Raw genomic sequence first — 12,595 nt, forward strand, 5'->3', positions numbered from 1 at the left:
AACTAATGAATAAAACAAAAAAGAAGCAGACTCACAGATATAGAGAACAATTAGATGTTTACCAGTGGGGAGAGGGAAGGGGGGAGGGGCAATAAAGGGGTAGGGGACTCAAAAAATGGGTTATTATGGGATTATATAAAATCATGTGTGAAACTTTTGAAAATTGTAAAGTACTATAGAACTTGAATCTTTCATTCAATAAAAAAAGAGTTTTAAAAAAGATCTGAATAATAAAAATACAAGCTTACATTTTCAAGGTATATAAAACTATCTAGCAATTAGATAGCTACTTATCTTCATGGATCATTTCCTTGGTTGGTCATCTCTGTCACAGTTCATATCACTGAAGGTTGTTATATGCTGGCTTTCCTGTCTTCCCATTCATTAATTCAATTTTTCGTTCACTTAATAATTGTTTATTAAGCATCTCTATATGCCAGACACTGGGGATGCAGGGGTGAGTAAAACACATGAGAGCCATTCCTTTTGCCTTACATTCTGGTGAGAAGAGAAACCAAAAATGTGGACAAATAAATACTTTCAGGTAATGGTAAGTCTTATGAAAAAATAACACAGGGTGATGGGGTATACAATAATTTTGGGGGTAGGCAGTGGGTGGGCAGAGTACTTTGGATAGAGTAGAGAGGAGACAACATTTGCATGGATAACTCTGGGAAGTGAATGGTGAGGAGTCAGCCATGGGAAGAGCTCTGTGGGAAAAGTGTTCTAGGCATAGGGAACAATAAGAGCTAAAGCTTGAGACAGAAATGCATTTGGCATTAATGAGGACTATAAAGCAAGCCCATGTGGTCAGAATGCAGTGAACAAGGTAGGAGTGTAACAGATGAGTCCAGAAAGCTCTGCAGGTCTCAGAGGCCTTGGAGAGGAACTTCCAAGGCTAGTAAGACTTGCTGATGGATTGGACATGGGGTGGTGAGAAGAAGCACTGGGTGAGTGAGGATGCTTCATCTAAGATGGAAAAGACTGTGATAGGAAAAAACTCTGAAGGGAGACCAATAATTCTGTTTTGGTCTTGTTCTAGTTCAGATACACTAAGAGACATAAATGGAGATGTAAGAAGGCAGCTGGATATTCAGGAGTGGAGATCTAGGGAGAGAACAGAGTTAGACACATAATTCTGTAATTCATCAGCATATAAATTGTGTTTAAAGCAACGAGACTAGATATAATGACTTATGGAGTGAGTTTAAATGCAGAAGAAAAGAGGCTCTAGAATTGAGACCCAGGGCACTTTAATATTTAGAGATGGAATAAAGGAAGAAGTGACCCAGAAGCAACTCCAGTGATATAGGAGGAAAACTGAGACCATGTGGTTGAAGCTAACGGTAGAATGTGTTTCAAATAGGAGGAAATGGTCATCTCTGCCAAATCCCACAGAGAGGTCAAATTAGAGAGGATTGAGAACTAATACTGAATTTGGTAAGGCGAAGTCACTGGTGACAGATTTGACAACAGTCATTTCCACAAATGCAATGAAAATATAATTGGAGTGGGTTGAACAGAGAAAGAGAATTGAGGAAGTGGAGAGAGCAAGTACAATATAAACAATTGTTGATAAGGTTCACTGTGAAAGGAAGGGCATAAGTTGGCAAGAATGTGGACTCTAGGGAGAGTTTAGGCATGACGCAGAACAGAGGTCAGATAATGGCAGGAGTGAATCTTCAACTAGGCAGGCATGCAATCCAGTGCCCTAGAGAGGACAGGGTATGCTTCTTCATCGTGAAAGGAGGGAGTACAAGTATTTGGTGGTGAGAAGATGTAGTAATTATTGCCTGATGGCTTCTGTTCCTTCAATGAAGTGTAAAGTGAGATCACCAGTTGAAAGTGAGGGAAGATGAAGTGCTGGAGGTTTAAGGAGAGAGGAGATGTAAAATAAACAACTTGAAGAGTCAGAGGCAATGTCATATTCATATTTGTATCCTAGCACAGTGCCTGGTACATTGTAGGCATATTGAAAAATGACTGAAGTTTAGAATCAGAAAAGAAAGGAAGAACTCTTACATGCATTAAAAACTTACATCTCAAAAATAAAAGTGATGTATTTGTAGTGTACTTTTGTTGACAAAGAGTCTGCTTGGATTTATTCTATAAATTCTAGAATATTAGAGGAAGAAAGCATCCTTGCAAAAGGTGATTTAGGACAAGATTACTACTTTACACTTTATTTATTAGGGTATCTTTCTCACTATGCTAATCTTTTCAAGCATGAGGGGATTCTGTCTTGTCATCTTTGTATTCTCAAGACATATATAAAACAGTGCCTGCCATGAAGTAAGTGCACAGTAATGCTTTTTTAAAATAAATAAATGACTAGTAACATAAGGAGCTTCTAATCCCAAGAGGATTTATAAACTGAAATGGAAGACTAGCCAAAAGAATTTAAATACTTCAGGGATGAACAATTGTAGTGGATTATAAAGACAAACATGCTTTAGGGACATTTTGAGGGAGTCACAATATGAAACTTTTCTACCTTCCCACAAAACTTTCTTTGTGACATTATTTCAAGCATGAAAACTGATCTAAATGGATTTTGGGTCTCTCCAATGTGGCAGCTCTTATATTTGCTTGAGTTTACAGACTCTTTGATCTTTCCTCCATAATGGTCATGGATTTTCTTATTTAGCTAACTCTGTGCGTTATTGTGAACCACATTCCCAGATGCTTCAGAGCCACCCATCTTGCTTACTCTTCTCCTCTATAAAGACTTGGAGAGATATCTTTTCTGTCTGGATGATGAGGTACCACATTCACCCTCGCCTGCTATGGAAGACCAGCCCCAAAGGAGGTTTATACCAAGCAGGCAGATTCTGGTTCCTCCTCATTCCTACGTTAAGGCTGTTCTTACTCCTAGAGTTTTGTATACCATGACCTTCCTATTTCTTGTAACATTGCTTTCAGGAGTAAAATATTTGAAAAATTAAAAAATAATCAGGAAAATATACTTGGGAATATATGATGGAAGGAGAGGGAAGATAGAAAAACAGAAACAGAGAAAGGTGGAAAAAGAAATTTGACCACTTTAAAGTCAATTAACATAATTACAGCCATTCAGTTGAGCAATACAAGAATATGATAAACTTCACAGCTGAGGGGGAAAAACATGGCAGAGGGGCATGCAAAGAAAAGCTGAGAAAGAAATCTAACTCTGAACTGGTCATTCTGCCCTGTAGTGAAGGGCATAGAAGCAATTTTTATGCTGGGGAGAAGTATGTGTGGCCATAACTATCTCTGCCTTCATGCTTGTATAGCAGTACAAATCACAAACGACAGAGAATATAAACATACTAACTGAGGCTTTTACCAAGAAGACTTGACTTTTCTGATTTAGAAACAGTTCAGAACAGGGAAGGAGGGGACCCGTTACTCAGTCATTGTGTAAGTGGCTGGCGCCTTCTAGTGGCTTCTTAATTCGCTGCATGCGGGTCCTAAAATGCACTTTTGAGGAAAAGACCTTTCAGGAAAAAAATAACTAAACATTTTAGGAAAAAACAAAAACACCCCGTTTCAATGTCCTGACATAGAAGTTTTTCAGGGTGTTCTGTCAACAAAGCTAAAATTGGGGAAGATACAATATTTGTCTGTAAAACAATTAAATTATTGAAAATAATCTCTGGTGACCGAAATGGGAAGGAAATCAAAAAGAGGGGATATATGTATACATATAACTGATTCACTTTGCTGTACAGCAGAAACTGTTGCTTTACAATGTTGTAAAGCAACTATACTCCAATAAAAATTAATACAAAATAAAGAAATAAATTATTGAAAATAAGCTAAGTCTTTGACAAAATGAAATGCCCGTGAACAAAACAATAGCAATTAGACCTTTCCAGGGAAGGTTTCTACACATCTATAAATGAAGCCAAGAGAATGGATGAGGCATTCAGATAAGCACATCAGAAAGAAAAGAAAAGGTTCAAGGAAGTCAACAACATCTAAACCTGTTAGGGAGCCCAAGATAAGAATTATCAAAGAAATAGGAGGACCTTAGACACTGGTATTTGAAAAGATCAGAGAGGAGAGACCATCAAGCCATGGTAGTGGACAGTGTCAAATGGGGGAGAAAAGTAAAGCAGACTCTGATTAAAAACCAGCCAATATGGGGGGTGTGGCTGAAATGTCACAGTAGGATGACCCTGAACTCACCTTCTCCCATGGGCACACCAACATTACAACTACTTACAGAGTAACTATCTATGAGAACAACATGAAGACTACCAGAAGAGATTAACACAACTAAAGATATTAATAAGGAACAACAAGATGGGTAAGAGGGGCACAGACATAGTATAGTCAGGACCCACACTCCCAGGTCAGTAATTCACAAACTGGAGGAATTTCACAATCATAGAGGTTCTCCCCAAGGAGCGAGAAGTCCCAACCCCACTTCAGGCTCCCCAACATGGGGGTCAAGTACTAGGAAGATGAGCCCTCAGAATGCCTGGCTTTGAAAACCGGGCGAGGGAAACAAGAGCAAAAACAAACGAATGGAACTAAATAAAACTAAAAATCTTTTGCACAGAAAAGGAAACTATCAACAAAGCAAAAAGATATTTGCAAATGATGTATCTGATAAGGGACTATTGAAAATATATATTGAAAAAATATATATTGAAAACATACAAAGAACTCATACAACTCAACATCAAAAAAACAAACAACCTGATTTAAAAGTAGGCAGAGGACCTGAATAGACATTTTTCCAAAGAAGGTGGCCAATAGACACATAAAAATATGCCAACATCACTAATCGTCAGAGAAATGCAAATCAAAACACAGTGAGAGGGCTTCCCTGGTGGCGCAGTGGTTAAGAATCCGCCTGCTAATGCAGGGAACACGGGTTCAAGCCCTGGTCCGGGAAGATCCCACATACCGCGGAGCATCTAAGCCCGCGAGCCTAGAGCCCGTGCTCCGCAGCAAGAGAAGCCACCGCAATGAGAAGCCCGCGCACCGCAACGAAGGGCAGCCCCCGCCTGCAGCAACTAGAGAAAGCCTGCGCACAGCAACGAAGACACAACACAGCCAAATATTAAATAAATTTATATATATAAAAAAAAACACAGTGAGATATCACCTCACACCTGTCAGAATGGCTATCATCAAAAAGACAATAAATAACAAGTGTTAGCTATGATGTGGGAAAAGGGAACCCTGGGTACTGTTAGTGGGATTGTAAATTAGTGCAATCAATATGGAAAACCGTATGGAGGTTTCTCAAAAAGTAAAAAATAGAATTGCTGTATGACCCAGGAATTTCACTTCTGGATTTTTACCCAAACAAAAACACTTATTAGAAAAACATATGCACCCCAATATTCACTGCAGCACTTTTTACAATAGCCAAAATATGAAAACAACCTACGTGTCCACTGATAGATGAATGCATAAAGAATATGTGGTATATATAATATTATATACATATATCTCCTGTATACAATGAAATATAACTCAGCCAAACCAAAAAAAGAATGAAATTTTGCCATTTTCGATAACAGGGATGGATATAGAGGGTACTATGCTAAATAAAATAAGGCAGAGGAAGACAAATACCCTATGTCCTCACATATATATGTGAGAATCTAAAAAACAAAGCAGACAAACAAACAAAACAAAGTGAAAACAGACTTATAGATACAGAGAATAATGGGTGGTAGGCCAGGGGTGGGCAGGTGGGGGAAAACTGGTGAATTACAAACCTCCAGTTATAAAATAAATAAGCCACAGGAATGTAATATACAGCATAAGGAATATGGTCAATAACATTGCAATAACTTTGGTGACAGATGGTTACTAGATTTATTGTGGTGATCATTCCATATGTATGCAAGTGTCAAATCACTATGTAGTATACCTGAAACTAACATAATATTGTACATCAACTATATTTCAGTAACTTATAAAAATCTCTATGCTCAAAAAAGATTAGAAGGATAAAAAACAACATATTAAAAGTGATCTTTTGGTGATTAAAAAACCCAGCCATTGTGCAATGGATTCAAAGGTTAAAACAGGTACCATTCAAAAACAGGCAAACAATATTGATCAGGGTAATAAAATTATAGTTAAAATGAAACCTAAAAGTGTGTCAAATTTTTCCACTGTACTAGAATTTAGATATATCAAATACTGTTTGCATGGGCTCATTATACACACACACACACACACACACACACACACACACGCACACTTTTCTAGCAACAAAATTTGATCTGTATTCTCAGTAAACAGCTTTTATTTCAACATGAGGAAATGGCTTATTGAGCTCTCTATTCAAGGGGAAATGAGTTGAACTAAAAGCTTTCTGTCTTCCTAACTACTTTAGACAGTGTCTGTTGTAAAACGCTGAGGCTATTAACTTCTCAAATGAATCACAATATATGAAGATACCCAAATTTAATGAGGTAAATGGAAGTATGCCCAGACTACAAAATTATTATTGAGAAATGCATTTAAAGCACTAAACATTTCCTTAATTTGGTTATTAGGCTAGAATGATTCTGCTGTTGTACCACTTCTATCTAGTCCATTTAAAGAAGAGAGAATTAGCATGTTATACAGGAAGCTCCTGAAATGCTTCCACTGCAATAATACTGTTGGTATCTAGAGATTTGGCTCAGGTTTTAGATCTCAGTTAGGTAAGTTTTGTTTTGTAGGTTTTCATCGCCTTCCTCCCAAATTTACTGACGCCTTAAGACAGAAGAATTATTTTACTCACTGAAAAGAGGTTTTTTTAACTGTTCAGCTATGACTTAACTGTCATTACTGACAAGTGAATAAACCCAGTCAATATGCTGGGTTTATTTTAAAAAATGAAATTGAACAGAATAATTTTGAAGAGTTGGCTAAACTCAGATGATACAATTGAAACAGTATTTTAAGACAAATTCTACACAAAACCTCATTCTATACAAACACTTTATATTAATAGCACACAACTAGATTATATATTCCTTGAAGCTGGTTGACTGTACATTTAAAATCTTCAGGTCCCAGCACAGTGCCATGAGAATACAATGCTCAATTATTGAAATATTTCTTGACATGGATGACAACTGTGATAGGCAGGATTCTAAAGATACCCCCTTCCATAAGATTCCGGCCCCTTGGTTATTCAGTCAAACAATACTCTAAGTACTGCAGAAATGGGACTTTGCAGATGCAATTAAGGTTATTAGTTGACCTTATGAAAGGGCAATTACCTAAGTGGATCTAACCTAATCATACAAACCCTTAAAGGCAGAGAATATTCTCCAGATGCTGCAGAAAAAAAGGTAGGCAAAAGAGGAAGTCACTTTGAAGCACCACCAGGATTTGACTCCCAGTTGCTGACTTGAAGATGGAGGGAAACACAGGTCAAGAAAACAGAGATTCAGTCCTAGACCCACAAGGAACTAAATTCTGACAACTGAAGAAGCCTGGGAAGTAAATTCTTCCCCAAAGCCTCCAGAAAGGATCATAGCCCTACCAACACCAGGATTTTGGCCTCATAAGATCCTGAGCAGAGAACCTTACCACTGCTTGTCAGACTTCTGACTGTAGAAATGTGAGATAATAAATGGGTATGGTTTTAAACCTCTAAATTTGTGATAGTTTGTGGCAATAGAAAAGTAATGCAAAAATCAAATAAACATGAAATTTTTTGCTATGTAAAAAATTTTTACTAGGTAGGATCTTAAAATTGGGTCCTACATATAATCAGATTCACAATGGTGCCCCTTATAGTCAAACAATTCTCTTTGGGGAAAGAATCTAGAATTTAAATCTACAAGTCTGGTGCAAACCCGAGCATTGCTTCAATTCACGCAGTTCCTTTCATTGTCTTTTCAAATAGGATGCTATATTATTTGGACAGAGGATTTGGTTTTGGAATTTCTCATTTCAACTTGTAATGCTATTTCCTCCAGGAAATCCTTGATCTCTCTTTCTTCTCTGAATTACCTAGTTGTATCATGTTAATGTGTCCCTATCTTAAGCCTCCTTAAATTCTGTTTACATGCCTTATATTCCTTTAATTTGAAGACTTTTGAGAAACATAACTTTTTTTTTTTTAGTAGGCTGGGATACATAGTGTAATGCAAAATTATATGGAAACTTTCATGTGCAGTTTAAGGGATAATAAAGTGAATAATTTGTCTACCCACCATCCAGGTCATTCTACATCCCAGAAGTTCTCTGTATGCTCCTCCTTAGTTGAATTCCCTCACTACTTCCAGAGATAACAACTATCCTGATTTTTGTGTTAAGCATTCTCTTGTTTTTCTTTATAGTTATTGCCTATGTTTACCTAAACAACATATTGTTTAGCTTTCCTTGTTTTGAACATAAAGTTTGTGAATTTCTACCAAAAAAAAAAATCCTGCTGTGATTTTGATTGGGATTGTCATCCCTTCTAATCTGGAAGCTCTTATTTTATTTTTCCCCCATATTACACTGGCTGAAACCTCCATTAAAAGTTGGAAAGAAATGGTGAGGGTGGATATCCTTACCTTGTTTCTAATCTTAGGAGGATATCATTCAGTCTTTCATCATCAAGTATGGTATCAGTTATAGGTTTTTCATAGATGTCCTTTATCAGATTAAGGAAGTTAATCTTCTATTCCTAGATTGCTGGGAGTTTGTTTTTTATTGTGATAAGATACATATAACAAAACATTTTTCCCATTTTAGCCATTTTGAAGTGAACAGCTCAGTAGCATTAGGTACATTCACATTGTTGTGCAGCCATAGCCACTATCCATCTCCAGAATTTTTCATCATCCCAAAATAAAACTCTGTAGCTATTAAACAATAAATCTCCATTCCCTTCTTCCAGCTCATGGTAACCATCATTTCTATGAATTTGTCTATTCTAAGTAACTCATATAAGTGAAATCATACAATATTTGTCCTTTCATATCTGGCTTATTTCACTTAGCATAAAGATTTCTAGGTTCATCCAAGTTGCAGCACAAATCAGAATTTCCTTCTTTATTAAGGCTGAATAATATTCCATTATTGTATGCATATACCACATTTTGTTTATCCATTCATCCATCAGTGGACACATGGGTTGCTCCCATCTTTTTTGCTATTGTGAATAATGCTGCTAGGAACATTGTTGTACAAATATCTGTTCAAATCCCTGCTTTCAGTTCTTTTCAATATATACTCACAAGTGGAATTGCTGGGTAATATAATAATTCTAGTTTTAATTTTTCGAGGAACTGCCATACTGTTTTCCATAATGGCTAAATCTTTTACATTCTCTTCAGTAATGCACAAGGGTTCTAAATTCTTCACATCCTCACTAAAACTTATTTTCTGTTGTTTGTTTTAAGTAATAACTATCCTAATGGATGTGAATTGGTATCTCATTGTGGCTTTGATTTGCATTTCTCTAATGATTAGTTAGCATCTTTTCATGTGCTTATTGGCCATCTGTATATCTTCTTTGGAGAAATAGCTATTCAAGTCCTTTGCCCATTTTTAAATTGTGTTGTTACTACTGTTGTTGCTGTTGTTGACTTTTTTTTGTTTTTTTTGTTTTTGTGGTACGCGGGCCTCTCACTGTTGTGGCCTCTCCCATTGTGGAGCACAGGCTACGGATGCGCAGGCTCAGCGGCCATGGCTCACGGGCCCAGCCGCTCCACGGCATATGGGATCTTCCTGGAACGGGCACGAACCCGTGTCCCCTAAATCGGCAGGCGGACTCTCAACCACTGTGCCACCAGGGAAGCCCTGTTGTTGAGTTTTAAGAGTTCTTTCTATATTCTGGATATTAATCTCTTGTCAAATATATGATTTGAAAATATTTTCTCCTAGAGTTTTTTTCTAATCAAGAATGGATGTTGGGGACTTCCCTGGTGGCGCAGTGGTTAAGAATCTGCCTGCCAATGCAGGCGACATGGGCTCGAGCCCTGGTCCGGGAAGATCCCACATGCTACGGAGAAGCGAAGCCCGTGCACCACAACTACTGAGCCTGCGCTCTAGAGCCCACAAGCCACAACTACTGAAGCCTGCGTGCCTAGAGCCCGTGCTCCACAATGAGAAGCCACCGCAATGAGAAGCCCCCCCACCACAACAAAGAGTAGCCCCCACTCGCCGTAACTACAGAAAGTCCGCGCACAGCAAGAAAGACCCAATGCAGCCCAAAAACAACAAAAAAAAAGAATGGACGTTGGATTTTGTCAAAAGCTTTTTCAGCATCTACTGATGATGTTTTCAAAATTTTTACTTTGTTAATATGATGAATTTCTCTGACTGCTTTTTAAAAAACACTTTATTGAGACATAATTCATAGCCCATAAAATTCACCCATTTAAAGTATATAATTAAATGGTTTATAGCATCCACAGAATTATACGATCACCACAATCGCTTTTAGAACATTTCATTACTCCAAAAAGAAACCCTATATCTAATAGTAGTCACTCCCATTTCCATCTGTATTATTCAGCTGTCATATTAATTAAGGCTGCCAAAAAAAAAGACCAGACTTGGTGGCTTAAACAATAGAAATTTATTTCTATTCTGGAGAACAGAATTTATTTAATTCTGGAGGCTGGAAGTCCAGATGGCTGTCTTTGTGCAGTATCCTCAGATGGCCTTTTTTCTGTTTGTGTGTACTCCTGGTATCTCTTCCTCTTCTTTTTTTAAAATAAATTTATTTATTTATTTTTGGCTGCATTGGGTCTTCGTTGCTGCATGCGGGCTTTCTCTAGTTGTGGCGAATGGGGGCTACTCTTTGTTGTGATGTGTGGGCTTCTCATTGCAGCGGCTTGTCTTGTGGAGCACAGGCTCTAGGAGTGCGGGCTTCAGTAGTCGTGGCATGCAGGCTCAGTAGTTGTGGCTCGCAGGCTCTAGAGTGCAAGCTCAGTGGTTGTGGCACACGGGCTTAGCTGATCCGCGGCATGTGGGATCTTCCCAGACCAGGGATCGAACCAGGGTCCCCTACATTAGCAGGCAGATTCTCAACCACTGTGCCACCAGGGAAGTCCCTCCTGTCCCTTTTCTATTCAATTCCCCACCCTTGAGAGACAAGCACTGTTTTGATTTCTATTATATATAAGTTTTGTTTGTTCTTAAAATTCATATAAATGGAGTCATATAGTATTTTTATGTATAGCTTTTTTCATTCAGCATATTTTTGATATGTATCCACTTATTCTGTATAACAGTTTATTCTTTTTTATAGTACTTAACTGTATGAATGTATCAAGTTGCCTATTCATTCTTATACTCATGGACATTTGAGTTTTTCTAGTTTTTGGCTATAAATGAGAAATGGTACTATGAACATTAATGTACAAGTTTTTTGGTGGACGTATATTTTCATTTCTTTTGGCTAAATACCTAGGAGTGGTATTGCTGGATCATATAATAGCTGTATGTAGAAATTAAAAGGAACTGCCAAAGAATTTTCCAAAGTGATTCTAGATGTTCCACATCATTTGGTGTTACCAGTTATTTTAATATTAGCTATTCTTTTTTTTTGTTTATTTGTTAATATTAGCTATTCTCACGGGTAGCCTATTGTGGTTTTATTTTTATTTTCTTAATGACTAAAGATGTTGAACACTTTTAAATGTGCACAAGACCACTCACATATATTATTCTGTGAAGTATCTGTTTAAGTCTTTTACCTTTTTTTTTGTTTTTTGGCCATGCTGTGCAGCATGCAGGATCTTAGTTCCCAACCAGGGATTGAACCCAGGCCCCCTTCATTGGGAGCATGGAGTCTTAACCACTGGACAGCCAGGGAAGTCCCCTTACCAATTTTTAAATTGGGATTACAAATTTTTTTTTAATTTATAGTGAGTTGTTTTACAAATTTTGAATGCAGGTTTTCTGTCTCATATATTTATAGCTCTCTCTCTGTAGCATGCATTTTCATTTTCTTAATGCTGAGAGATTTAAGAGAAGCTTTTCATTTTGATCAAGTCACTTATTTACTTTTATAACTAGTGCTTTTTGGGTCCTAAGAAATCTCTACATACTCCAAAGTCATGAAGTTATTCTCCTATGTTTCTTCCAGAATCTTTAAAGTTTTAGCTTTTACATTTAGGTTTATAATCCAACCTGACTTAATTTTAAAATATAATATGAGGTAGAAATTAGACTATTTTTTCCCCCTTAAGTTTCTCCAACAGTTTCATCATTATTTGTTGAGGGCTTTCCTTTCAACATTGAATTACTTTGGTGCCTTGCTGAAAATCAGTTAAATATATACCTTTACATATTTTATATATATATATATATAAATATATATTAAATCATATAAATATATAAATACATAATTTGCTATGTTCCACTGATATATTTATGAACTCTTTTTAGTTCTATTGAATTTTAACTTTATAATAATTCTTGAAATCAGGTAGTATAGTGTAAGTCCTCCAACTTTGTTCTTTTTCAAGATTATTTGTCTACTCTAGGTCCTTGACATTTCCACTTAACTGTTAGAATCAGCTTGTTGAAGTCTTTAAAAAAATCTATTGGAATTTTGTTTGGGTCTGCATTGAATCTATACATCAATTTGAGACAGAACTGACATCTTAGCAATATTGAACATCATGAATGTGGTATATATTCT

General features: G+C 36.9%; 1 protein-coding gene across 1 annotated transcript in view; it reads right to left on the bottom strand.

Annotated features, from left to right (window-relative positions):
• Positions 1-302: 302 nt before the first annotated feature.
• The window catches only part of CCDC18 (coiled-coil domain containing 18), a 140,912-nt gene continuing 128,619 nt past the window's right edge, over positions 303-12,595 (bottom strand). The window contains exon 31 of the mRNA XM_060139563.1: positions 303-498. The gene's annotated coding sequence lies outside the window, so the exon portion shown is untranslated. The remainder of the gene's footprint in view (positions 499-12,595) is intronic.

The sequence above is a fragment of the Lagenorhynchus albirostris genome, chromosome 2 (assembly GCF_949774975.1).
Source record: "Lagenorhynchus albirostris chromosome 2, mLagAlb1.1, whole genome shotgun sequence".
Classification (NCBI taxonomy): domain Eukaryota; kingdom Metazoa; phylum Chordata; class Mammalia; order Artiodactyla; family Delphinidae; genus Lagenorhynchus; species Lagenorhynchus albirostris.